Below are 25,808 nucleotides of genomic sequence, written 5' to 3' on the forward strand. Positions count from 1 at the left end.
TCTTTACACTGAGCTTGAGAGAGAGAGAGAGAGAGAGAGAGAGAGAGAGAGAGAGAGAGAGAGAGAGAGAGAGAGAGAGAGAGAGAGAGCTTATTGCACCAACTTCAATTGTGACAGTTACATGATTGAATAGTGTTGCAATGTCCCTTCACAGCCAAAAAGGTCAGGGCTTAAAGTTTTCAGTGGGAGCAAGGACTTCCCTGTAATCAAAATCAAATGCAGTAAAAGTGTACTAATTTTGTTTGAAAACCATACTCAGAATGACTGGATCTTCTGTATCAGTACAATTTTCAGGAACAAAAACTACTTTCCAGTACAACTATCATGCAATTAAGTAGATGCCATTCCAGAAGTCATTTTTTGCTCAGCCTTTTGACACTGTTCTGCCCCACAGGGTATATATGCTTATATACACCTGGATAAAGATTGCTTTGTGTCTAGAACTGAGGTCAGTTCACTAACAAATCAGTGCTCCCCTATGGTTACCAGTTCGTGGTATCTTCAACATCCATCAATATAGAGCACTGAGGAATGTTTGCATTTCTTATCCATGCATGGTACAAATATTCAATTTTGTGATAAATTGAGCCATCAGTTACTGAGACAAAATGGCTCCTGGCATGTTAAAAAGGTCAATGTTAGTTCCAACAGACAAAAATGCTCAAGCCCTATTACAATTTTAGATATTTTCCAGAGCTAATGCAACTGTTTGTGATTTGGTTCTCTATGAAATGTTTCAGTAGATGAAAGGAGCAGAAAACCTGCAACACAGTGAGTTACTGCAATATATTTGCACTAGCTAAGAATCTGCATTTTTGGTGATGGCTCTCTATCTTCTAACTTCTCCACTAATGCTGGAGTTCCCCAAAGTTCAGTTCTTTCTCTCACTCATTTCCTTTTGTATATTAATGATCTTCCACTGACTGGAAATCTTATCCAGAGTTTTGCTAACTTTGGCACACTAAATTCTAAGTTCCAATTGAGCAACCCTGTGTATCAAAAAACAGCTTAAACTTCTCAAATGTCAAGTCCTTAAAATGCAAATCTCAAGGTAATGCTTCAGTGGGGGCAAAAAAAAAAAAAAAAAAACTTAGTTAACTTTAACCCCACTAAAACTCAGTCCTGTATTCCTTCTTGCAAAAGAGATTCTACTGCACTTTTGTACATCTCCTTTGACAAGATCACATCTCTACTGAGGATGGATAACGCTAACTTCTAATCATTTTTGACATAAGTACATTACAAATGTTGCTTCATCTGCATACAAAAAAACTGGGTTTTCCTTTTCACTCTCAGCATTAATTTTCTTCTAAACAACTATTCACTGTACAAATCTCAAATCCACCTTACCATGCAACATTGTTCCCACATCTCAAGCAGTTCACCCAAAACGTCTCTCTAGCTTTATGACACCATTCAAAAGAATGGCAGTCAGGCTAATTAATGTTCCACCTCTTACAAAGTCTCACCACTCTGCCTCACAGATGTCCAGCTTCTGCTGCATGCCTTTTCTATAGATATTTCCATGGGCACTGCTCTTCTGAACATCTGTAATTTTGCCACTCTTCCAAACCAGTTTGAACACATGCCACCCCCAATCAGCATCCATTCACTGTCCAACTTCAAACTCACAGAACCAACTTTTCCTCCTCCTCACATATCCCCTTCTACTTCTGTTTTCTGGAACAAACTTTCTTCACGTGTATTTTCTGAAAATTATGATTTACAGAAATTAAGTCAGATGTCGACAAGTATCTTCTGTCTTCTCAACCTACAATGCATGTATGGTACCAAGTACTACTGGTTCTATACCTTTCATGTTTCAGGTTTGTATTAAAAAAAAATAAAAACCCAAAGTAACAATTTTATCCCCTCTCTCAGAGGTAGTCAACAGAGTAAGGATTTAAAATACATATGCAAGAATAGTATTTTATTTAAAAAAATAACTAAAGAAAACAGCAAGAGGAGGTGCAACCACGCGTGGGGTTATGATTAATTTTACATGTAATGCAATGAGAGCCTATTCAGTGTCACAAAACTCTTCTAATGAAAAACTATGAAAGTTATTTCTGCCTCTTCATCATCATCGTGTGTTCTACAAAAAAAAAAAAAAACTGTAGCCATTATCAACCCACTGCAGGATGGAAGCCTCCTCAACAATTCATGTTGAGGGAAATGGACCATAATCTGCAATACTGGTCCAGTGTGGGCTGGCAGATCAAATGTATTTAGCAGTCAGGAGCTTGACTGCTAAATACATTTAGCAGTCTATGTGCTACTGCACTCCCACTCCTGACCACTCAGCTACAGAGGCCTGTTCTACGAAAAGCAGATCCAAACACACAACTCAATAACCACTTCCCCACATCTTTAGCTTTCTTCATCTCCCCATGTCACCACACCTCTCAATTCATCGATCATAATTTTCCTTGATTTCCCACTGGACTTCCTCCCCTCAACTTTTCTTTCCATCACATCCTTCATCAATCCTTTACCTCACAACACATCTAATCCAATCTCACTTCTTTCATATGATTATTCCAGTCAAACATCTCTTTTCACTCTTTTCTCACTTTATCAACTCATCTGATCTTTTCCATCCTTCTCCATACTCAGACTCAAAACATCCATATTTCTGCTCAATAAAGTACCACACTCCATACCATACATCATATCAATCTTTTCCATAAACCAATCCTTAATCTCCTACAAAACATTCTTCTTTGCTTCTCAAAAGCTTTTTACCCAATCCTATTTCTTATTTCTCTGCTCTTTGCTTCTTCCACCACTAAGCTTTCCAAATACCTATACACACTCATATATTAACAAAATAAAAACCCAAAGTAATGATTTTCCCTCCCTAATATAATGTGAAGAAAATTATAACGTTACTAGGGAAAGTGGGAACACAAAGGTCATAACCTTTGTGTTCTCAACATTTAATCTCACTGAAAATCAACCATAATTAGCTTTTTAACTAATTTCTGCAATCCTTCCTTGGAATCTGCCATCAGCACCACATTATCTGCAAATCTAATACTCTCAATAACCTTTAGCCCCATAAAATTTTCCCTCATTCATATTTCCTTTATCAAATGCTTCTTTAATTATTTCTTCTATATATATATTAAATAAACTCAGGAAGAGACACTCATCTCGCACCTCTTTCTATCTCAACACTTTCAATGTCACCATGTCCTAACATACTACTTTTTGTCCCCAAAATAATATACTAATCATTCTTCTGTCCTTCCAATCCACTCCTATCCTTTGAAGTATATACAATAATTTGACTCAGTCTATCTGATCAAAAGACTTCTCCAAATCTACAAAACATGTCTTTGTTCACTGCCAGATGTATTTCTATCAACATTCTCATCATGCCAATTGCATTCATTGTTCTCTTCCCCCCCACCCCCAAAAGTAAACTGTGTTTCCCTCCATTCTCCTTATCATCCCCCATCTTGCTGTAAACAGTACCAAACTTATAGTTCTAAAATCTTTATATTTGACTGCATGGCTTTTCTACTGATATTACATTATTGTGGTCTTAAAAATCTTCTAGCCATTCCCCTTGCTCACAGATTAACCTACATAATTCTGTTAATTCCCTTAAGCCCACTTTCCTAGTAACATTATAAAATACACTGGAATTCCAATGATATCTACTGCCTTATTTCTCTTTATTTCCTTTAATGTTGCCATTACCTCTTGCTTCATTCTGACTGGCCCCAAGCTGTCTTGATCCATTATTTCCCCATTAGCAAAATCATCTTTCTGTCACTCATTTAACCCATACAGCTCCCATATATATTCCACCCATTCTCCCCCTCTCTCTCTTCAGGATTTCTTAGTACCATATATTCCTTCACCAGCACTAAGGGCATAATATAACCCTAATGCTTTGAGCTTTTTTTTAATAACGGCACCCCTAAGTAATTTATTTTATTTTGTAGCACCCCTACTCAATTTTCTGCCTGTTAGATCCGATATGTGTGTATATATACATATATCTAATATTAAAAAAAATTATATGATAGTTATTACAATAATATAACTATAAACAAAATTACAATTCATAATACAAATTATATATATACAGTTAGACCTCTATATAACGAAATCGATCATTCCCTTGAAAAAATTTGTTAAACAGAAATTTCATTATAAAAAAATATGACCTTTTCAACAATCAAAAATTCTGTAAATTCAGAAATATAGTAAAAGATGGGAAATAAATCAGAAATAAGTGGGAATGAATAAATTTTCTAACATTTAAAAACAATTAATTCATTAATACATACAATACATATTAAGAAATGACTAATTACATGATGTGCATAATGTATTAGCACACTTTTAAGAATTATGTCGTAAAATATTTAGTTATTTTTTGTTGTACACTGGATTTTACTGTACACCATTCATAATAATGTTTGCATTTGTTTAAACACTCAAATATATTTTCTGTTACACTTTCTTCTTACTGAAGGCCTCGAAAAAGTTTCAAATTCTGCCAACATTTCTTGTTTAGAAGGTTTAATATTGCCCTCATTTTCATCCAACTTATGGTCGATATTGTCACTAGTTTTAAATACACTCCAAAACGTTGAAGTCACTCGAATATTCAGTTACTATGACATCATTAACTCCTGAAAATTTGTTAAGAACAATTTCTCCACCGATCAAACCTTGCTTGGAACTTTTCCCAAGGTTGCTCAATGTCTTGTAGTAGTTTATCCTTCTCATCACTGTTAATTAGCATTTGCAAAAGTAGGTTTTTAACAAAACCTACTTTTGCAAAACTATCCTTAATAGTTGTTTCTATCACATCTTGACTCCATACTTTCGTCAACTCTGATATGCACATCTGCAAATCTATAACAATCTATAGGTTGGTTGGTTTCTCTGCATAATTTTTTTTCAGTATGCACCTTTTGTAGTGCATTTTCAAATTCTTGATCCATTGGCTGCAGTTTATACGAGATATTCGGAGGGAAGAAAACAAACTTCACACTTGTAAGTTTCAAAATTATCGAGTGAAGGTGGGCACAGCAGTTGTTGACAGTCAACGCGATTTTTCTCTTTTCTTTCGTCAACTTTCTGTCGAAATTTAAAATCCACTGTTCAAAATTTCACTTGTCTCCAAGATTTTTTGTTGCAGTTCAAACATCGGGAGTGTTTACTTTTGGCTAATACTAAAAGCTTCAGTTTTTCATTAACAGCCATATTTGCTCCAACCAAGACTGTAAAAAAAGGGGACTTAGAGGGGAACAGATATCCTGTGTGTTATCAGACACTCAGTCTAAAACAATGATGGATCCAATATCTTTCTATTACAGAAGATTTAGGAGAATTCCAAAAATAGGTTGGCCTGCCTCCCTAAAATCCACTCATGCACACTTTCTCGATGGTAAGCCCTGTTACGTCACTTAGGTGGCAACAAACGTGTAGAGTGGTTCTCTTCAAGACGCCTGGTCAGTGAGGAGGAAAAGACCTAACCCTCCAGCATATGAACAGCAAAACAAAACAAATGGCCCTCAGTCCCCAGCAGCTTTCACACCCCCTCTTACGGCAGCAAGAGGATCAGAGTGGAAGCAGAGGGTGCTAAGAATCTCTGGGTACGACCAGGCTGCCATGCATGGAAACTGAACTTGGCCTGTTACAACGTAAGATCACTCATCAGTGAAGACAGGATATTAGAGCTGGAAAAGGAATTAGAAAATGTGAATTGGAATATCATCGGTTTGGCTGAAACAAGAAGAAGAAATGAATCACTTAAAAGTTTATCGAGTGGAAATCTGCTGTACACCAATGGAAACAGTGAAAGGAGTGAAGGTGGAGTTGGGTTTCTGGTCCATAAAGATTTAAAAAACAACATTTTGGAATTCAAAAGTACATCACCCAGGGTGACAAGACTAATACTCAAGATTTCTAAGAGGTACAAGCTAAAGGTTATAATGATTTATGCACCAACATCGAGCCATGATGATGAAGAGGCTGAAGAAATGTACACCGAAATTGAGTCTTCTAGATGAGCCGAAAACCCACTAAACTATTATGGGGGACTTCAATGCTAAGGTTGGAAAAAGACCAAACAGCACAGAAATGGGAACTATTTTGGAATTGGTGAAAGAAATGAAAGAGGCGAAAGACTTATGGAATTTGCAGAATCTCAAGGATTGTCAGTAATGAACACTTTTTTCAAGAAATGGGTGAACAGAAAGTGGACATGGAAGAGTCCAAATGGATTAACAACTAATGAAATTGACTTCATCCTCACTAACAGAAGATATATTGTGAATGATGTTACCATCCTGAATAAGGTAAATGTTGGAAGTGATCACAGAATGGTAAGATGTACACTTGATATAGATAAAGGAAAGGAAAAAACTGACTCGAGTAAATAATACAAAGGTCTTTGAGATAACAGAAGAGGAGAAAAAGCAGTATGTACTGGAACTTAAGAACAAGTTTCAGCTTCTGCAGACTGCTCAAGACCAAGATATCGACGAGGAATATTACAACTTTCTGAAAGTGATAAAGCCCAAGAAACCTATAGGGAAAAAGAAATCCAAAGAAGAAAAATTAGTCAAGAAACACTTGTTATGATGAACCGAAGGCGAAAAATGAAGAGCAAGATAAACACTGACAAGGAAAAAATTGAGTATACTGAGTTATGCAAAGCCATTAGAAAGAGACTCAGAGAGGACATAAGAAGATTTAACACAAGAAAAGTAGAACAAGCATTAAGGGAAAACAAAGGATTTAAATCAGCAGCCATGAGCAGTAATACAGAAAGACAAACGATACTGAAACTGAAGAATAGCAATGGTGTACTTATAAACAGCAGAAAAGGCATAATTCAAATAGCAGAAGACTACTATAGAGAATTATACAAGGAGCGAGGGAATGATACCAGCAGTGGGGAAGATGGATTGCAAAGTAGCAACACATACGACATACCCAATATTCTTCCAGATGAGGTAGAACATGCATTGAAGAAAATGAAGAATCGGAAAGCCCCGGGGGAAGATGAAGTTACTGTAGAGTTGTTAAAATTGGGAGGAAGAGACATAACACAAAAACTGGCAAGGCTCTTCACAAAGTGCATTAGAAAAGGTGTGACGCCTAAGCAGTGGAATAATGCAATCATAGTTTTGCTGCATAAGAAAGGAGATAAATCAGAAATTGAAAATTATAGACCAATTAGCTTGTTATCCCACATCTACAAGTTGTTCACAAGGGTCATTACTAACAGATTAGAAAGAATACTAATTAAAAGAATACTAAAGAATGGGATTGATGAGAATCAATCGAAAGAGCAAGCTGGCTTCAGGACAGGATTCTCAACTATGGATCACCTTCACGTAATATCACAGCTAATGGAGAAAGCAAATGAATACAAAACACCATTATGCCTGGCATTTGTGGATTATGAAAAGGCATTCGACTCCATACAGCATAAGGCAATGTTTCGGGCACTGGAAAGACAAGGCATAGATACCTCCACATATTAGGATTTTGAAGAAAATATATGAGAATGCTACCTCCTTTATTAGACTAGACAAAGACAGTAGGAAATTTAAAATTGAGAAAGGAGTTCGACAAGGAGACAATATCTCAGAAGCTGTTTACTGTAAGGATTTCGGACTAAATATGAATATGGCTAAAACAAAAGTAATGATGAACGAGTATACCACAGAAAGGGAAATAATGATTGAAGGAGCAGTAACCGAAAAAGCATATACTTATCTGGGACAAGTTATTAGCTGTAATAATGATAAATGGCTGGAAGTCAAGAGAAGAATAAATTTTGGATGGATAGCATTCAGGAAATATAGTCACATACTGAAGAGCAATATCCCAGTTTGTCTGAAATGTAAAATAATGAACTAATGTATACTCCCCACCATGACTTATGGAAGTGAAAATTGGGCACTCACCAAAAGAATGGAAGAGAAGATGAGAACTACATAGCAAAGAATGGAACGAATTATATTGAGAATCAGACTGTTAGATAAGAGAAACACATGGATTAGGCAGCAAACTCAAGTAAAGGACATTCTTATCAAAACTAAAGAACTAAAATGGTCTTGGGTAGGACACATAGGTCGAAGGCATGATGACAGATGGACTAAGAAAATAACAGAATGGTACCCAAGAGGAGCTAGAAGAAAACCTGGAAGACAAAGGCAGAGATGGATAGATGAAATTCATGAGTTCGTGGGTAGTAAATGGATGGCCAGTGCTCAAAACAGAAGGAACTGGAAAGTTGCTGGAGAGGCCTTCATCCTGCAGTGGATTGAAAATGGCTGATGATGAAGACTGTAATTCTCTCCTTACTATTTTTACCACCTTTAAAAGTCAGTTTCTTGTTCAGCAAACATTTAAAAAATAGACCTATTTCATCGACATTGAATGTGTCTTTGGGCTCTTAGTACTCCGTAATTTTTTTTTTTAAAACTGTTTCTTTCCAATGGGTAGTCTTCTTCGATTACAACTCCGCTTTCACCAGAAATAACTTTTTCGAGTAAGCCATGGTGCTTTTTAAATTTGTCCAGCCAATCAGAACTGGCTTGGAATGTTTTAAGCCTCAAAAAAGATGTATACTCCATAGCCTTTTCTTTTATTAATGGCCCTGATATCAGCTTGTTTTGGTCTCAAATCAACTTCATCCACTTAAAAACAGCTTCATCTCATCTTCACAAAGACAATTTTGCATGCTTCCAACTGGGTCCCATTTCCTCAAACAGTTTGAAAATCGAAACAGTTTTTCAGAAGGGTTAACACACTACTGGCAGGAATACCAAATTTTAAAGCAATTTCTTTTTCTTTATGTCCCGATCGACACTATTAAGCACACTCATTTTTTCACACTACACTCAAGAATTTTCTCTTAGACATTGTAAGGTTACTTACAAAGCAGCTAAAACAAAACTGATTTAGGGACAACCTGTACCTACAATGCAAACAGACAGGTGAAATTTAGTGAAAATGTGGATGACTGATTTCTTTGAAACAACAGATGAATTTCCGGGATAAAGGAAAACCACTCTCTCCTAATTCTCTAACAGGATGCTTACAGTAGAAAATAGGTCGACTAGAGCCAATGTCAGCGTCGGGAATATGCCTTAATGTTTTTCAATGGTTGTGGACACATAGATGGTAGTTGACTATCCCGACTTCTCGGTACAGTAGTGTATAGATTTTACTTCTTTTTGCATTTGCTGACCCACTGCTGGGCAAAGGCCTCTCCCAAAACCCTCATTCTTTTTCTATCACACGCCGTGGTAGGCCAGTTTAGTCCTGTAGGGTTTTACAGGGACCACTAAATTGTAGAATATTTTAGCTCTTAATTCATGGAATTAAGATCTTTAGCTCTTAAAAGCTAAAGGGAATAATTCTTAATCCTTGCAGCTCTTAATTTATGCTTTCTACACCATCAGCTTTATTGCCTAAAGGCCAGAGGTGCGAACAATGCGTACCCAGGTCTCTCGAAATCAGTTTGTTATATGGAAATTCTTCATTATAAGGAAACTTTTTCAATGTAATGACCAAGGACAAATCAAAACAGTTTGCTCCACAGAGAAAAATTCACTATATGGAAGTTCGTTAAAGAGAGGTCCGGCTGTATATAATAATTTTATTCTTTATATAGAGGTACTAATTAAACATCAATTACAGATCACTACAAAATTAAAAAGATACCATACACCTTTTTATAATGAAATAAATATATAAATAAAAAATAATAAAATAAGTTTAAATAACTTAAATCCAAATTACGTGGCATCCCTATAATGTTGTTGCGGCACCCCAGTTGAAAACCTCTGCCCTATTGCCTCCTCAACAGTCTACTTGTTATTTTGAAATGTAGCCTCCATTCCCAACCCCCAACTTATTCAAGAATTTTAGGCAAAAAGTGTCAATTTTTCTGAGAACAGTTTTGAGAATTCTGGCCCTTCAAAAAGGTATAATCAGTGAGAAATGGTAATCCCTAAGTAGCAAAAAAAAAAAAAAAATGCATTTCTGTAAAAATACGTATACTTAGGCATGGCACTAAACAAGTTAATAAGAACTGAGGTATACTTTATTATATGTAAAGCCCGATTCTCATGTGCTAATTACATCAATAGAGAAAACAATTGGAAATACAGATAATTTAACTGGTACTATTTACGAGGAGTAATGACATAGGACAAATTATAAATTCTGCACCGCCAAGCCAAGTTGCCTAATGACCCCCATGTGATCATTTAAAAACTATACCAAACCAGCCATCAGACATTCTGAATCCTAGTCTTCATAGAATTTTCTATAAAAAATATTGTTTAAGTAAGCAACATTTAGCCCAAACAGAAATAAGAATTGTTTCAGACACAATATCATGAGAAATAAAAGAACAGCTAGGGCTAAAACATGCCCTATTTCCCACTTAAAATTTACAACAGAAATAATGTATATATAAAATAAGTAAATGGAGAAAATACTGAACTATAACTATAGAACAAGTGTCTAAAATAAGCACAAATATCCATGATTATGCAGGGTAGCTTCCCCAAATTTCAGTCTTAAATGCTTATTGCCACAAATTACAAACCAGAAATACAGCTAACAAAGAAAGCATTTAGTATTAACAGGGGAAAATGATGCAAGAGAGAACACTTATATAGAACCAATAAAAAAAAAAAAAAAACACTTTCTATACCACCTGTCCATTTCCCTATAACAGTTAGTCAGGTTCTTCCATGAATTTATTCAAACTACTCATTTCCACAACACCAGATAGAAGTTTGTTGCAATAATCAACTACCCACTGGCTGAAAGCAAACTTCAGTACATTTATCCTACAACCATCCATCGATTTGAATTTATGCCTCCTCGTGTGTGTCGTTCAAGCAAGAGGAAGAAATCCGTCAGCACTGAGTTCGCTCAAAGCTTTAAACACCTCAATCAAGTCTTTTCACAGATTCTCAGTCTCCAGATGCAGCAATTTACAGAACTGAAGCTCTCCCAATCTCGTTTCTTTTCTCTGCACCAATTACACTGTATTCATTACTCAAGATGAGGCCTAATCATTGGCTTATACAACTGCCTCTTTATCCCTGATGGCAAAATTTCTGTATATCAATGACAAAACACCATGAGCTATCCTAGCAGCTTGTCTATGCATTGCTCAAAGAACTTCATATCTGACTGCACAATTATCCCCAGGTCCTTTTCATTCTTGACTACTTTTCACAGTTGGTTAACAAACAGTTGGTATGTTATTCTGGGATTACTGCCACCCATATGTAGTACATTGCCACTTCTCAGCCCACGTGCCTAATTTTTTTAGATCTTATTGCAGTAGCATAGCATACCAACATTTGTGAACTTGGACATTAGGCCTTCACCAATATTAGCATTAGGAAATAATGCAAGAAAGCAAGCTTATACAACAGCAGCAAAAAAAAAAAAAAAACACTTCCATCTTGCCCATCAAGAAGTCCCTCCAACAGTTTGTCTAGTTCTTCCTTGAATTTATTTAAGCTACCAACTTCTATAACAACAGATGGAAGTTTGTTCCAGCAATCAACCAACCACCCACTGGCTAAAGGCAAATTTCTACACATCTATTCTGCAACCAATTCTTCCTCAATTTGAATTTATGCCCCCTTGTGTACATAGTCTAAGCATGACAAAAAATCCCATCAGCACTGAGCTTGCTCAATCAGATCGCTTCGCAGGTGTCTAGTCTCCAGACACTGAAATTTGCAAAACTGAAACCTTTCTTGGTAAGAGTACCTTTGTTCCCCTCACCAATCTCATTTTCCTTCTCTGTACTTGTTGCAGCAGCTCTACATCTTCCTAAAACGAGGCCTCCAGACCTGTATACTGTATTCAAGATGTGGCCTGACCATTACTTTATACCGAGGGTGGACAACCTTTATAAATGGCAGGCCAAATAAGATTCTGTGAGGTACAACACAGGCCAATTTTATTTTTAGCTTTCCACGATTTTTGATTATTAAAATGGCGTATAATTAAAAACTCATCATAAACAGTTATGTTATTTACTGTAATATTTACACATACATGTATATATAATTATATTTTATTAATAAGAAAAACAAAATACAAATTCAAGATGAAATTACAAAACAACAATTATAGTAACAAAATACAAATACAATTTCAGTAACAAAAAATTGAAATTTTTTTTTATAATATTTAAAGAGGCATTTGATAAGTTTATTTTTATCAGTGAATCGATATTTGTCGTAGCAATGCACAGAGTTTTCTAAATTTACTTCAGAAATTTCATTAATTCAAAAATATATATAATAAACGGCAAAATTAAATATACAGCTAACTGCTGATGGTAGCTTTGGCGTGCTGAAAGTCAGTATAATATGAGTACGCACTAATTGTGTCTTTTTGAATTATGACTCTTTTGGTCCATATGACTTTTTGATCTTTCAACCCTTGAACTAATTCCTCTTTGGAAACATTCAATAGGTCTTACTCTGTTAAAACTCCTTGGTCCTGCATGGCATGATTCTAGAACTTTTGACGGAGTTATCTAGAAATATTGTGAGCCTTCTAGAAACTTCTCTACCAGTATATATACGAGTGGGTTCTGCACCAAGCAAGCATTTTCGTATTCCAAAAAGTGTATGCTTTTTCTAAAAATCTACAATTTCGTAATGGTATTCTTATGTGCACATACCTCAACCGTACATGAAATGTGTCACATTTTTGCCAAAATAAGCCTGATTGCTTTTGCTCCATTTGCAGAGAAGTGGTATTAAAATCGCAGTGAAAGCCACTGTCACAACTTGTGGAAAAAATCTATGAACTCTATTTTGGATTTAAGGTCGGAGTTCAAGATAAAATATGGGCTCCAAAGATTTCTTGTAGCTTATGTTCAAGAACATTAACAAGCTGGCTCAGAGGTAATCATAAATCGATGCCTTTTGTTGTTCTGGAAATAGAGCAGGAACCTAGAGACATTTAAACAATTGTTACTTTTGCACGACCAATATTTCTGGTTTTTCTGGGAAATCCAAGCATAAAGCAGAGTATCCCAACATGCCTTCTTCTCTAAGGCCAGTTCCGCATAATGATACAATGCAAGTGCCAAAGCCACCAGAAACTTATAGACTTGATTCTGATTCAGGATTGGAAAAGGAGTCAGAAGATGCAGAACCCAGAACGAGTACATATCCAGACTTTTTTTACTAGGATCATGGCTTCAGCAGTGGAATCTTCTTGAAAAGGGTGTCAAGGTAGCTTTTTATAGGAAGAGGCAACTAACATAACGACCTATTACTTCGTGGATGGTACTTTGGTTTATTGTAACAATATCTAGGAATTAATGAAAGAGTTACACCTGGAGCACCTCCTCGAGCAGTGGGAACTTTTCATTGATTCATCCAAGATCAGTTTTACTCCATAATGGAAATAAGTATCCATCTGTACCAGGGCTGTCCAAACCATGGCCCGCAGAACAATTTTGTGCGGCCCTCCTGTGGGTTAGGCATTTTGATTTTCATGCGCGAAAAAATAAAACTCTCGTCGCAAAACACTACTTGCGAGTAGTGTTTTGCGACAAACCTAGCTTCTACACACGACTTCAAGTGCATTTCGTTGCATCTACGCTAGATGTCTTGTTTCAACATGCATGCTCCGGGGAGGGTCACCCATCATTAGTGTTGGTCGTCCATTTACCAAGGTTGTGTCACCGGGGCTCACCAAATTACTAGATATGCATTGTGACTGATTTCCGATGTTATATATCAATCGCATTACGATTGATATATAACAATATATTGTTATCTTCAATATACTTCACTTCTACTTAAGTTACTACTTATCGTCGAAAAACCATGTCTCACAAGAAAAGTGAGCGTATCAAAGCCGATGGGAATCAGACTATTTGATTACAAACAACAAGAATAAATCAATGTCTTGTTTGCATGCAAGTTTTGTCAGTGACCAAAGAGTATAATGTGAAATGACACTACACTATACAGTAAAAGATTTGAGATGTATACTGGGGAATCAAGAAGCACCATTATTGCGGAATATTGGTGCTTCTTGATTGATGCATCAAACGAGTTTTTTTGCTAAACTTAGCACTGCACAAAGTTCCAGCCTTGCCGCTTTGTACAAAGTAGCATTGGAATTAGCTAAAGCAAAAAAGCCTTTTAGTGATGGTGTGATTGTGAAAAAATATGAAATTGAAATGGCAAAACAATTTAATGAGCTGCAATTAGCCGAGAAATTTGAAACAGTGGCATTATCTCATCCGACCGTCGTAAGATGTGTAGAACACATGGATCAATACATTTCAAAAAAGCTGTGATTCAATGGCAAAATGTGGGTACTTTTCATTGTGTCTGGATGAAAGCACTGATCAAGCAGACGTAAGTCAACTTTTAATTTTTGTTCGAACTATTCAGGAAGACTTTACTATTAGTGAAGAATTGCTCAGTCATATCTTTGCATGGGACTACTAAAAGGTACTGATATTTTCAAAGCAGTTCAAAACTCTGTTATAAACTATGGAGGATTGGATAAATGTTCCTGCATTGTCACTGGTGGGGCCAAAGCTATGACGGGGACTGGAATCGGGTTTTGTGGACTATTGAAACAAAATAATATTAACTGCCCTAGCATTCATTGCATCATTCATATGAGGAGGTTATAGATCTCTGACCCATCATAAGTTTTGCAATTTCTTGAGCGAAATGGATGCTGCATATGGCGATTTGCTCCTCCATTCTAATATTCACTGGTTAAGTGCTGGAAAATGTCTGGAGTGCTTTTCTGCCATTCGGAAAGAAATATCCATATTTCTTAAAAACGAAGTGAAGTCTGACACAACAGAACTTGAAAATCAAATGCGAGATCCCACCTTTTTATCTGATCTTGCATTTTTAACAGATATGACCAACCATTTGAAAGAGTTGAACTTAAAGATGCAGGGCAAACAACAGAATATTCCCAACTTATATGGTCATTTGAGTGGTTTTAAAAGTAAATTGAAGCTTTTGAAATCAACATTGGCCATTAATATTTTTACTTTTTTCCCTTATTGCAAAAAACAATTTGAAGAAATGAAGAATTTTGAGAGAACATTTTCAGCTCGTATAAAGTGCATTGAAACAATCATGGAGGACTTTGAGAATCGATTTGGCGATATTAAGGAAATTGAAGATATTTCAGTTTTAATTCAACTACTGACTGTCAGCATTGAAAATGTAAGGTCTGACCTCCAACTGGAATTGTGCGATTTGCAATCCGACCCTTTTTATACTAGAAAACAGAAAAAGGAGACGATTTTTTAAAATTATTACCAAGAGAGCGCTATCCAAAATTGAAGGACTTTGGACTCGAGATGTGCTCAATGCTCAGGAGCACAGCTTTGCAAAAGCACTTTTTCAATTATGAAATTCATAAAATCCAAATACAGATGTTCATTGACAGATAAATCACTTTCACATATACTGCAATTGGCAACTACAAGCATCGATATTGATCTAGCTACGTTAGTAAATGAAAACAAACAACTGCAGAGCTCTCATTAAAATGAAATATAATTATAGACAATTGTGCCTTGTCTACTGTTTTAATAAACTTTCATAAGCAACATGACTTTCCTTTATTACGAAATTTTAGAAGTGCTTGCTAAACCTAACGGTAGGACTCTCCAAATATTTTAACATCTGTACTGTATTATTCTTGATGTCGCCCTCAGATTACCTAAAGTTGCTATACGATTGGGCCATGCAGTTCACGCGAAGCAAATGTATGAGCATTGTCGAGGCCACGTTATGTTAAGGATCTCGGTATATTCTTACCATGTGTACGCCACATCCAAAAATTTCATTACTCCATACAGCACGTCCCCCCCACCTTTTCTTACTATTGAATACACTATGAATTATTATTTTATTAGCTATATGGTGTAAGGAAGCCTGAGGCTTATGCTGCACCAACCAATCTCAACGATGTCCATTTCCACTTGCAGTCTACAAAATCCCATGTACTTTTTTTGACAGAATCTCAGTTATCGGTTGATTCAACTATTGCTCATCTCAGTTGCCAAAATTATTTGCTGTATGATTACTTTCGCCACAAAGGTGCTACTTGTGCATATGTCCATTCCGATATTCCCCGTCAGAGACTTGGTAATTTGGGATTTCCTCTTTTCGATCTTCTCTGGCTTAAAATCTCTCTACATCATTGTGTCAAATTCATCTGTTGTCTGTACCATTCTCCCAACTCCACCAATCACTTGGAGCTCTTTGACTTCCTCTCTTTACAACTTGACTTTCTCCAGTCTAACTATCCTAACGGTGAGGTAATTTTGCTTGGTGATTTTAATGTTCACAACTCCAGCTGGCTTCCGTTTTCTAGTCATACCAACCCAGCTGGTCGAGATGCTGAGGCTTTTGCAATTACTAAAGACCTTGCACAGATTGTTCATTTACCTACAAGAATACTGGACAATCATAACCATACAGCCAACACACTTGATATTTTTCTCACAAACAACCCTTCTAAGTACACGGTCGAAGTGAGTGGTCCATTAGGCACCTCAGATCACAACTGGGTGATTGTCTCTTATCCAATGGAGCCTTTATCTCATGGCTATTCCCAACCTTGTCTTGTTTGGCATTACAAGAATGCAAAATGGGATGACCTGCGAGATTTCTTTTCTTCTTTTCCTTGGTTGGATTACTGTTTAAAAACTTCTGATGTCAACGTTTGCTCAACTCGTATCAGTGAAATTATTCTTGTAGGAATGTAATTCTTTATTCCACACTCCACTTTAAAATCTCATCCTTTATCTAAACCTTGGTTTTCCAATAAATGTGCTAAGGCGGTTCAAGAGAAGAATGTTACATATCGTAATTGGCTTGTTTCTAATTCTTCAGTTTCATTTTCTGCCTACACCAAAGCTTGCAACAATTGGAAAGCAGTTATTAATCAATCCAAACTAGATTTTGAACAGGCTAAGAGCAGTAAACTTTCTACTTGCCCTAATGGTAGCAAAGCATGCTGGTCTCTTACCAAAGTTATTGGCTACAACTTTTGCCCATTTCTGCTCCCAGATCTGTCAAAACCAGATGGTTCTGTTGTCACTTCACCCAAGGATAAAGCTGACCTGTTAGCATCCCATTTTTCTTCCAACTCATGTATTAAAGATCTTAAAACGCCTCCCACAATCCCAACATGCTTCATTCAGTGCCTCTTGTGGTCTTCCATTAAAAGGATATCAGAAGGATTTTGATGAATCTCGATGTTAAGAAAGCTCCAGGTCCTGATGGTATTTCTCCACTTTTTCTCTGGAAAACCTGTGTTCCTGAACTGTTCTTATTCCGAAGATGTATTTCCTTCTGCTTGGAAATTTGCTCATATCCAGCCAGTTCCTAAAAAGGGTGACAAATCCCTCCCATCCAATTATCATCCTATTGCAATTACTTCTACTCTTTCTAAAGTAATAGAGAAATCAATTAACCGCCAACTCTTAAACTACCTAGAAACTTTCCATCTGATCAACAATCGCCAGTATGGATTCCATCAGTGTCAATCCACTGGTTCTGGCTTATGTTACCCATCTATGGACAAATTCAATGGAAAAGTTCGATGAAACACAAACAGTTGCTCTTGACATCTCAAAGGCTTTCAATCATGTTTGGCATAAAAGCCTTCTAAACAAGCTTCCATCTTATGGTTTGCTGACTGTTTTTTGTAATTGGTTATACAGTTTTCTCTCTGATCGCTCACCGAGGGTGATGGCTCTCTGTCTTCTAACTTCTCCACTAATGCTGGTGTCCCCCAAGATTCAGTTCTTTCCCCCAATATTTTCCTCTTGTATATTAATGACCTCTTCCACTGACTGGAAGTCCTATCCAGTTTTGCCGAAGATAGCACATTGCATTCCACTTTCCATTTTGAGAAACCTGGCCCTGATCAATCAGCTTCAACTTCTCGAATATCTGCTACCAATTTGTTAAATGCCGATCTCCAGTTAATTCTCCAGTGGGACAAAGACAACTTAGTTGATTACAATCATTCTAAAACTCAGTCTTGCTTATATCTCGCAAAAAGGATTCTTCTGCTCCTATGCTTATCTTTGGTGATACTCAGATTTCTGGGCAAAATGATATATCTCTTTTGGGGATTACCCTGACTTCTAATCTCTCTTGGCACAAGCACATTACAAATATTGCTTCCTCTGCATCTAAAAAACTTGGTTTTCTCTTTTGCTCTCAGCGTTACTTTTCTTCCAAACAGCTGTTCACTCTGTACAAATCGCAAATCCGCCCTACCATGGAATATTGTTCCCACCCCCAAAACCTCTCTCAGGCTTCTAGATTCCATTCAGAAGAGGGCTGTTAAGTTAATTTATGACTCCTTTATAACAGTCCCTCTCCACTCACTGTCTCATAGACGTACTGTTTCTGCTGCATGCCTCTTCTACAGATACTTCCATGGGCAATGTTCTTCTGAATTGGCTTCTATAATTCCCACTCTCTCTTTCAAAACAGTCCGATCACGTGCCACCACCAGCCAACATCCATTTACTGTCCAACTCACAGAACTAACTTTTCATCTTCCTCATTTATTCATTCATATGCCATTTTTTGGAACAACCTTCCTTCATGTGTATTTTCTGAAAATTACAGTCTACAGAAGTTCAAGTCTAATGTCAACAAATATCCTCTTTCGTCTTCTCAACCTCCAATCCAAGCACAGTACTAAGTACTATAAGTTCTAATTACCTCTCGTGTTTAGGGTTTTCATAAAAAAAAAAAAGTGGATACACTAAATACAGCTGATTTTTATGCGAGTGGAACAACCAAGCAAAGGATTGCCACTACTGGGGGGGAAAAAAATGGCCAGACCATTCAGAAACTATAACATGCCAGAAAAATGTAGAACATCCTCCTTTGGTGGATAACTCAAAAATCCATTTACCCCTATTGCACATCAAGCTAGATAAAAATATTTGTGAAAGTTACAGACAAAAAAGAAGAAGGATTTCCCTGCTTGAGACAAAAGTTTCCTCGAATCAGCGAGGCCAAGATAAAAGACGGAATTTTTGTGGGTCCTCAAATCAAACTGCTATTCCGAGATTTGGAATTCATTAAAAAGTAATTAAAAACATCTGCTGGAACTTTTTAGGCAATATTAAATCACAAAATTATACTGAAATTGTGAATGAGCTAATTTTAGTGTACAGACAGTTGGGATGCAACATGTCATTAAAGCTTCACTTCCTACATTCCCACGGCCTCCGTAGCCGAGTGGGCAGGAGCGGGAGTGCAGTAGCACACGCTCTTTGAGTAGACCGGGGTTCGAGCCCCTGACTGCTGAATACGGTCGATCTGCCAACCCGCACTGGACCAGCGTGGCAGATTATGGTCCATTTCCATCAGCATGAATTGTTGAGGAGGCTTGCATCCTGCAGTGCGTTGATAATGGCTGCACTCTCTCTCCTACATTCCCATTTGGACTTTTTTCCTGAAACTTGGGAGCAGTCTCCAATGAACACAGTGAAAGGTTTTATCAAAATATTTTTAAAATGGAAAAAAGATACCAGGGAAAATGAAGTCCAAATATGTTGGTAGACTATCATTGGAAACTCGTACAGGAGACACCAATGGATAATTATAAAAAGCAAAGAGAGAGAGAGAGAGAGAGAGTGTGTGTGTGTGTAATGACACACAAGCTGCTGTGGCTATAGTGCACCTATTCATGTTTAAAAAATAAAAATAAATAAATAATTAATATGAAGACTGCAAAGAAGTGTTGTTATCAAATAACATTTTTGTAAATAGAATAAGGCTAACAGACCCACTGTTCAATATTTAGTACTATATGTAACATTTTCTTACAATATATGAAATCTTTTTTATTAGAAACTTAGTTTTTGACTTTAATCCCTTCTCCCCTACAATTGGTGGGTGGGTGTTAAAGCAATATGGTTGCCATATTTGAATTCAGCAACATCAAATCTACAAGAATCACACTGAATTTTAACAAGGAGCAAAAAAAAAATTTTTTTTTTTTGCCAATCACTGTACTAACATTATTGCATGAAGAGCAGTTCTCAATGAATACTGTCTTCTCCCACTCAACCATCCCTTTATCTATAGCAGCAGTAACTTGCCCTTAATGCTACACTGATCTAGTTTGTACAACAGTATCAAAATCTTTTTCGAAATCCAAGTATACAATGTTTTACTGTTTTAACATATGACTCCATTATTATCCCTGGAACAAAAGTTAAGCTAACAGGTTGTTAATTAATATGTCACCCTTTGACCCCCTTTGTGAATTAAAGATACATTCACACATCTCTAGTTCATACAGACTTCCCTGAATCCAAGGATGATCTAATAAAAATGGCTAAAGGTTTGCTAACCTCCTTTGCCACCCTGTATATTTTTATGTTTAGCTTCAACAGTTCCTTTTCCACTTTCCTCTCAGTTATCACAAAATCATCTAGCTCTCTGCTAGAATTTTCTAAACTTCTGGCATCCCTATCCCTAAAAAATGCCTCCTGTGTGAATGCAAACAGTCTCCTCAGCTTTACTGACGAGAGCCTAATAGTTTCTACAACTAATGTAGTAGCTTCTACATTACTTCCCTGAATGCTTCCCAATTAAGAATTTGCTGGTGGTAACAATCATTAGTTGGTCCTATTGCATAAGATTCAAAAAACTGTCTGGGACCACTGTATATCACCCTTACAAAAGCCCTTCTCTTTGCCGTTGACAAGTAGGGCTCACTATACTGGGATTCCAGGATCCCGGTAATTTTTTTCCGGTATTCAAATCCCATTTAAAGTCCATTGTTTACGCAACTCCTGTGCCTGATGTTGACATTTTAAGAGAGCATATTGTAAATGGATGTGAGCAAATACGTAACACTCCAGGTGTATTCAACAGAGTAAGAAAAAGCATGAACTGCAGGCACAGAGGATGCATCAAAGCAGGAGGAAACCGTTTTGAACAATTTTTGTAACAATGTTCTGTCCTGTGCTTACTTTGTTTCTGTTAAACTTTGTCTTGTTTAATTACATTACTTGTTCTGTTAGATTGCTTACTGTTTGGTATTGTTAAACAATAAAATTCCTCCTACCTCAGAAAGTAAGCATTTCTAGACCCATGTTTATATGAACTTTTTTTTAATGTTTGGTCGATGGGAATACACCCCTAGAATATTTGACACCAATTTAAATACACCCTGTATATACCTGTGTTTACTCTTAGTAAACCTAACACAGCCCACATATATGCTTGTTCCATGAGGACCCTCCCCAGCATACCTTGAAATCCCTGCCACCTTGCTTTTAAATTACTTTAAATAGAATTAAGGTAGTGAAACAGTAAAGAGTAAAAAGGAGTTTAGGACTTAAAGGCTCAGACTACAGGAAATTTACTAGACAAACAAGTTAGTGGAAAGCATCTTAGTCCATAGTAAATCACTGAAGTAGGTGAATAGCATCATTTTTGTTAGATCTCATTGTGAATGCCTTCACAATATTAGGACAACTCGTTGCGAAGGCATTCACAATATGAGATGTAACAAAAACGATGCTATTTCACCTACTTCAATGATTTACTAGAGACTAAAATGATAAACAGTTTAAGAAAGGAAATTTGTACTCATTCTTACTGTGCACATGAACAAGAACCTGCTACAGGGTCTGTAACATGATGTTCATTTATTAAAATATTTATCATACTGTATAAAGGTTGAAATAATTTCTTTCTTTATTCATGATTAATCATGTATATTTTCAACCAAGTTTCATTAAATTTTTCTCACATTAACAGCTCCACTGGTATCTGTTCTGGGGTCTCCTGATTGATTATATATACTCAACTATGGATTATGAAAGAGTATTATTATCATTATTTCAGGATTTGCCAAACTGAAACCATTACCCTCTATGATGGAATGGAATGCAATACTCTCCTGCAGTGGGTCTCCAATGTATCTCCAATGATTACTATTCTAGTTAGCTTAAATATGTTAAGGTAAGAATAATTATTACTTACAATAACATGGGGGGGAAAAGAGTATAAACTAGTCTAATCAATTCACAAGAGTGGTTAGGCATGCAAAGCTAGGCAACAAGAAGCACAGAATCGTTAAGGGAAGATCTTGTCTGACCAATCTGATTCACTATTACAACACTGTAACTAAGGAACTAGATACAAAAATAACTTCGACATCATACACTTAAATTTCAGCAAAGCTCTTGATACTCTTCCACATGAAAGACTGCTATACAAATTGGAGCAGTATGGCATTTAAGGGTAAGTTACTGCTGTGTAGCTGGCCGAGTGGGTAAAGTACCTGCCCGGCAACCCAAAGGTCGCGGGTTCGATTCCCGCCTCGGGCTTGGATCAAAGTACTGAAAAAACCTTGGGAGGTGCAATATGGCCACAGAAGCCGATGCGCCAACAACTACCAAATCAAAAAAAAAAAAAAACTGCTGTGTATAAGCACATGGTTAGAAGGCAGAATGGTTGTTAAAGCACACTGCTCTTCTTGAAATGTCATTAGCAGAATCCCTCAACATTCAGTGCTGGGCCCCTTACTGTTGTCAATATTTATTATGATACTGAGAAAGAATATCAAGCTTGATGTTTAAATCTGCAGATGATATGAAGGTCAGCAGAATAGTTAATGACAGAAATAAGGGTGCAACAAGACAGATAAATTATCCAGATGGACTGAGTCTGTTTGACAACTGAGTTTTAACATTGCTAAATGCAAAGTAATGCATATGGAAAACTAACTCCAGAATACCATACCAATTGGGCACACACCCAGGTAGTGGAAAGGGAAAAAGACCTGGGGGGGGGGGGAATATACAGTGTAATGTGACGTTCACTACACATACAAACAGACTGCTAGGCCAAGCAATTGTTGTTGTTGTTGTTGTTGTTTTTAACGACACATAGGCTGCTAGGGCCATATTGTGTCTTTCTAATGGTTAATATGGAATAGGCCAAGCAAGTCATGAGGTTCTGTCAGTGATATACAGGAATTTTGCCAGCAGAGACAAGGTGATCATACCATTGCATAAGGCAAAGGTTAGGCCACATCTTGAGTACCACATACAGGTCTGGAAGCCTTGTTTTAGAAAGGATGTGAAATGGGTGCAAACAACAAGTTTAACAAGGGACACAAAAGGGTACCCTTACTAAGAAAGGGATCAGTTCTAAAAATTGCAGCACCTGGAAATTAGGTACCTCCAAGGAGACCTGACTGAAGTGTTTACGGCCTTAAATGGACCGAGTAAATTAAATTCTGATGGCATCCTGATTAGTGATTGCAATACTGCAGCAAAATCATAAAAAAGCCAGAATCTCAGTATCACCCCCCCACGAACACTGTAGTGTTGGTGTAGATACAGTGCTGTATACTACACCAACTACTATGTCCTTTATGAGCCACTGCGATACCTCACAGAAAACTTTTGAAATCCAAATTTGGGAACTATTCATTAACTGGCTACATGTCACTAGCCCTGATTGTTGGAAATTCCATCACTCAGGGCCAGTCATATAGATATAAGCACACTGTTGCTTTATGGAAGTGGCTTGCCTATCACAAATTGAAACAGTTTGTGTTTATGCATATCTGAATTGAAAAATTGACTTTTAGTTCTAGAATCTGTCTCAAAAGCCAAAATTTCCCTAACAAAAATACTAGTATTTCGGTACCAAAAAAAAAAAAAAAAAAAAAGCACAAAATACCGGTATTAGGTATACCAGAAACTGGTGCTGCAATCTCTAATCTTAACTTTTGCTCAGATGGCACGTAAGAGAATATAAATTTAAATTAAAAAAAGGTGATTGCAGGATAGATGCAAAAATTGTCTTTCAGCCAGAAAGTGACTGATCATTTGGAAGAAACTTCCACCTAGTGTTCCACCTAGAGGTGGGAACTTTAATAAATTTAAGGAACAATTTAAAAAATTATTTAGGGAGAATTTGAATTAGGTGGGTTTTTTTTTTTAATTTTTTTTATGATGCTATATAAGCTAGCTTCCTTGAACCATTTGCCACTGCTAATACTAAGAACTAAATCCTGTGGTATCCCACTCATAATATTAATCTATGATCTCTCTAACTCACACTAAACGCCACTTGAATGAACCCAAGGAGACAATCAACAAAATTTACGAATCAAATTTCAAATAAAAAATTTACAAACAATCTTTCTTTAAGGTTAACAAAATCTTTAAGAATTAGCTTTCAGAAATCATGTATCTACTAATTCCTCAGATGTTTATTCATTGTTTGGGCACACAAGTCTGCACACTTTTCAACAGTCTAATAATAATTAATTAGATGTAACAATTGTATATGTGCACAACAATCTTACCCTGCAAAACCTATTAACTTATTACTCCCTATCCAAGGAAGAAGGAATAAAAAAAACTACTCCGCTGATAATACTTGTTGAAAATTACTAAAACAATTACCAACCTTTGATATACTATAACAGGTCTGAATACCGAACTAATTTATTTTTTCAGATGTAATACTGTAGTTAAGTCAGTTATCACTGAAGATCACCAATTAGTCACTTACTGTACTTATTAATTTATATCCTTTTATATTTCTTTATTAACGTGTTTTTATTTTTGATAATTGAATCTATATGCTCGCTACTTACTCCCTGAATTGTCTCAGCTCATCCTATTTTTACTTTTCAATGGCCAGATAATATCAATGTTTCTAACACTCGGTACTGGAACTTTAACAAACCTGGGTTGACTTTGCTATTGGTACCACACTTCATGGTGTTCATCATATGCATTTAACGAAAAAAATGAATTAACGAAATTCATTCGTTAATCATAAAACATATCGTATTACGAAATTTTAATCTTTAATTTTTATTATCATCTGTTCATTCACCATTTCGACTTTATGTATGGTAATGTGTTCAAAAATATGTATATATACAAATTTCATAGCAAATCATGTAAAATAACTGTCCACAGTGGCAGAGTGAATAAATTGTTAGATTAACAACGTATTCCAATAAAATATCAGTCAAACCTAGGGTTAATTATGCGATTGCTGTCAGACGACACGAGGCGTTTTAATGTCAAAAAACAGATCACCTCATTTATGATGACATAAAACTTTAGTAATGATAATCAATTTACTCAAGCTAAAGGAACAAATCACACTGTAGTGCGAATAAAAATATTTACATTTCACATAAAATAACCGGCACTATTCAAAACAGAAATACTCACCAATTCCAACGTGGCAAGATACTTGTGGTCAGAAGACAATTCGCCACCTAATGGATTAACGTTTTTAAAAAACTTTATCAAAAAAAAAAAAAAAAACAGGAAGTAATATAGCCAAAAGCCATACATTTGTCCAACAACCTCTCCCTCTTAAAACGTTCTAATTGTGTCCATTATAGTTTAGTTGAAATTTTAATATGCTATTGATGATGTTAATTTTATTTAAAATTATGACGGAGAGTCCTAGTAATATATATATATATGCATATACAGTGGCGGCAAAAAACTCATCAGTTGTGAATTTTGTAAATAATGTGTTTTGCGCTGCTTTGTGGGTTGCAGAAATGTTTGAAATGCATTTGTTAGATGGGATATATATGATATCCACCAAAAAGACTCCATCTGATATACCTAATTGCCATAAATATCTTCCCAAAGGGTAAAATGCGTAATTAATGGAAATGTGAGAAATCATACAAATGGCAATTATGACAACCAAACATACATTTTATTG

At 36.3% G+C, this 25,808-nt stretch overlaps 1 protein-coding gene across 2 annotated transcripts in view; it reads right to left on the reverse strand.

Moving 5' to 3' along the window:
• Sec31 (COPII coat complex component secretory 31) overlaps positions 1 to 25,324 on the reverse strand; it is a 267,687-nt gene extending 242,363 nt beyond the window's left edge. For both annotated transcript variants that reach the window (XM_090378035.1, XM_090378034.1), the window contains exon 1: positions 25,298 to 25,324. The gene's annotated coding sequence lies outside the window, so the exon portion shown is untranslated. The remainder of the gene's footprint in view (positions 1 to 25,297) is intronic.
• Positions 25,325 to 25,808: the final 484 nt, after the last annotated feature.

This window comes from Mastigoproctus giganteus, chromosome 7 (assembly GCF_048544385.1).
Source record: "Mastigoproctus giganteus isolate SK-2022 chromosome 7, ASM4854438v1, whole genome shotgun sequence".
NCBI lineage: Eukaryota > Metazoa > Arthropoda > Arachnida > Uropygi > Thelyphonidae > Mastigoproctus > Mastigoproctus giganteus.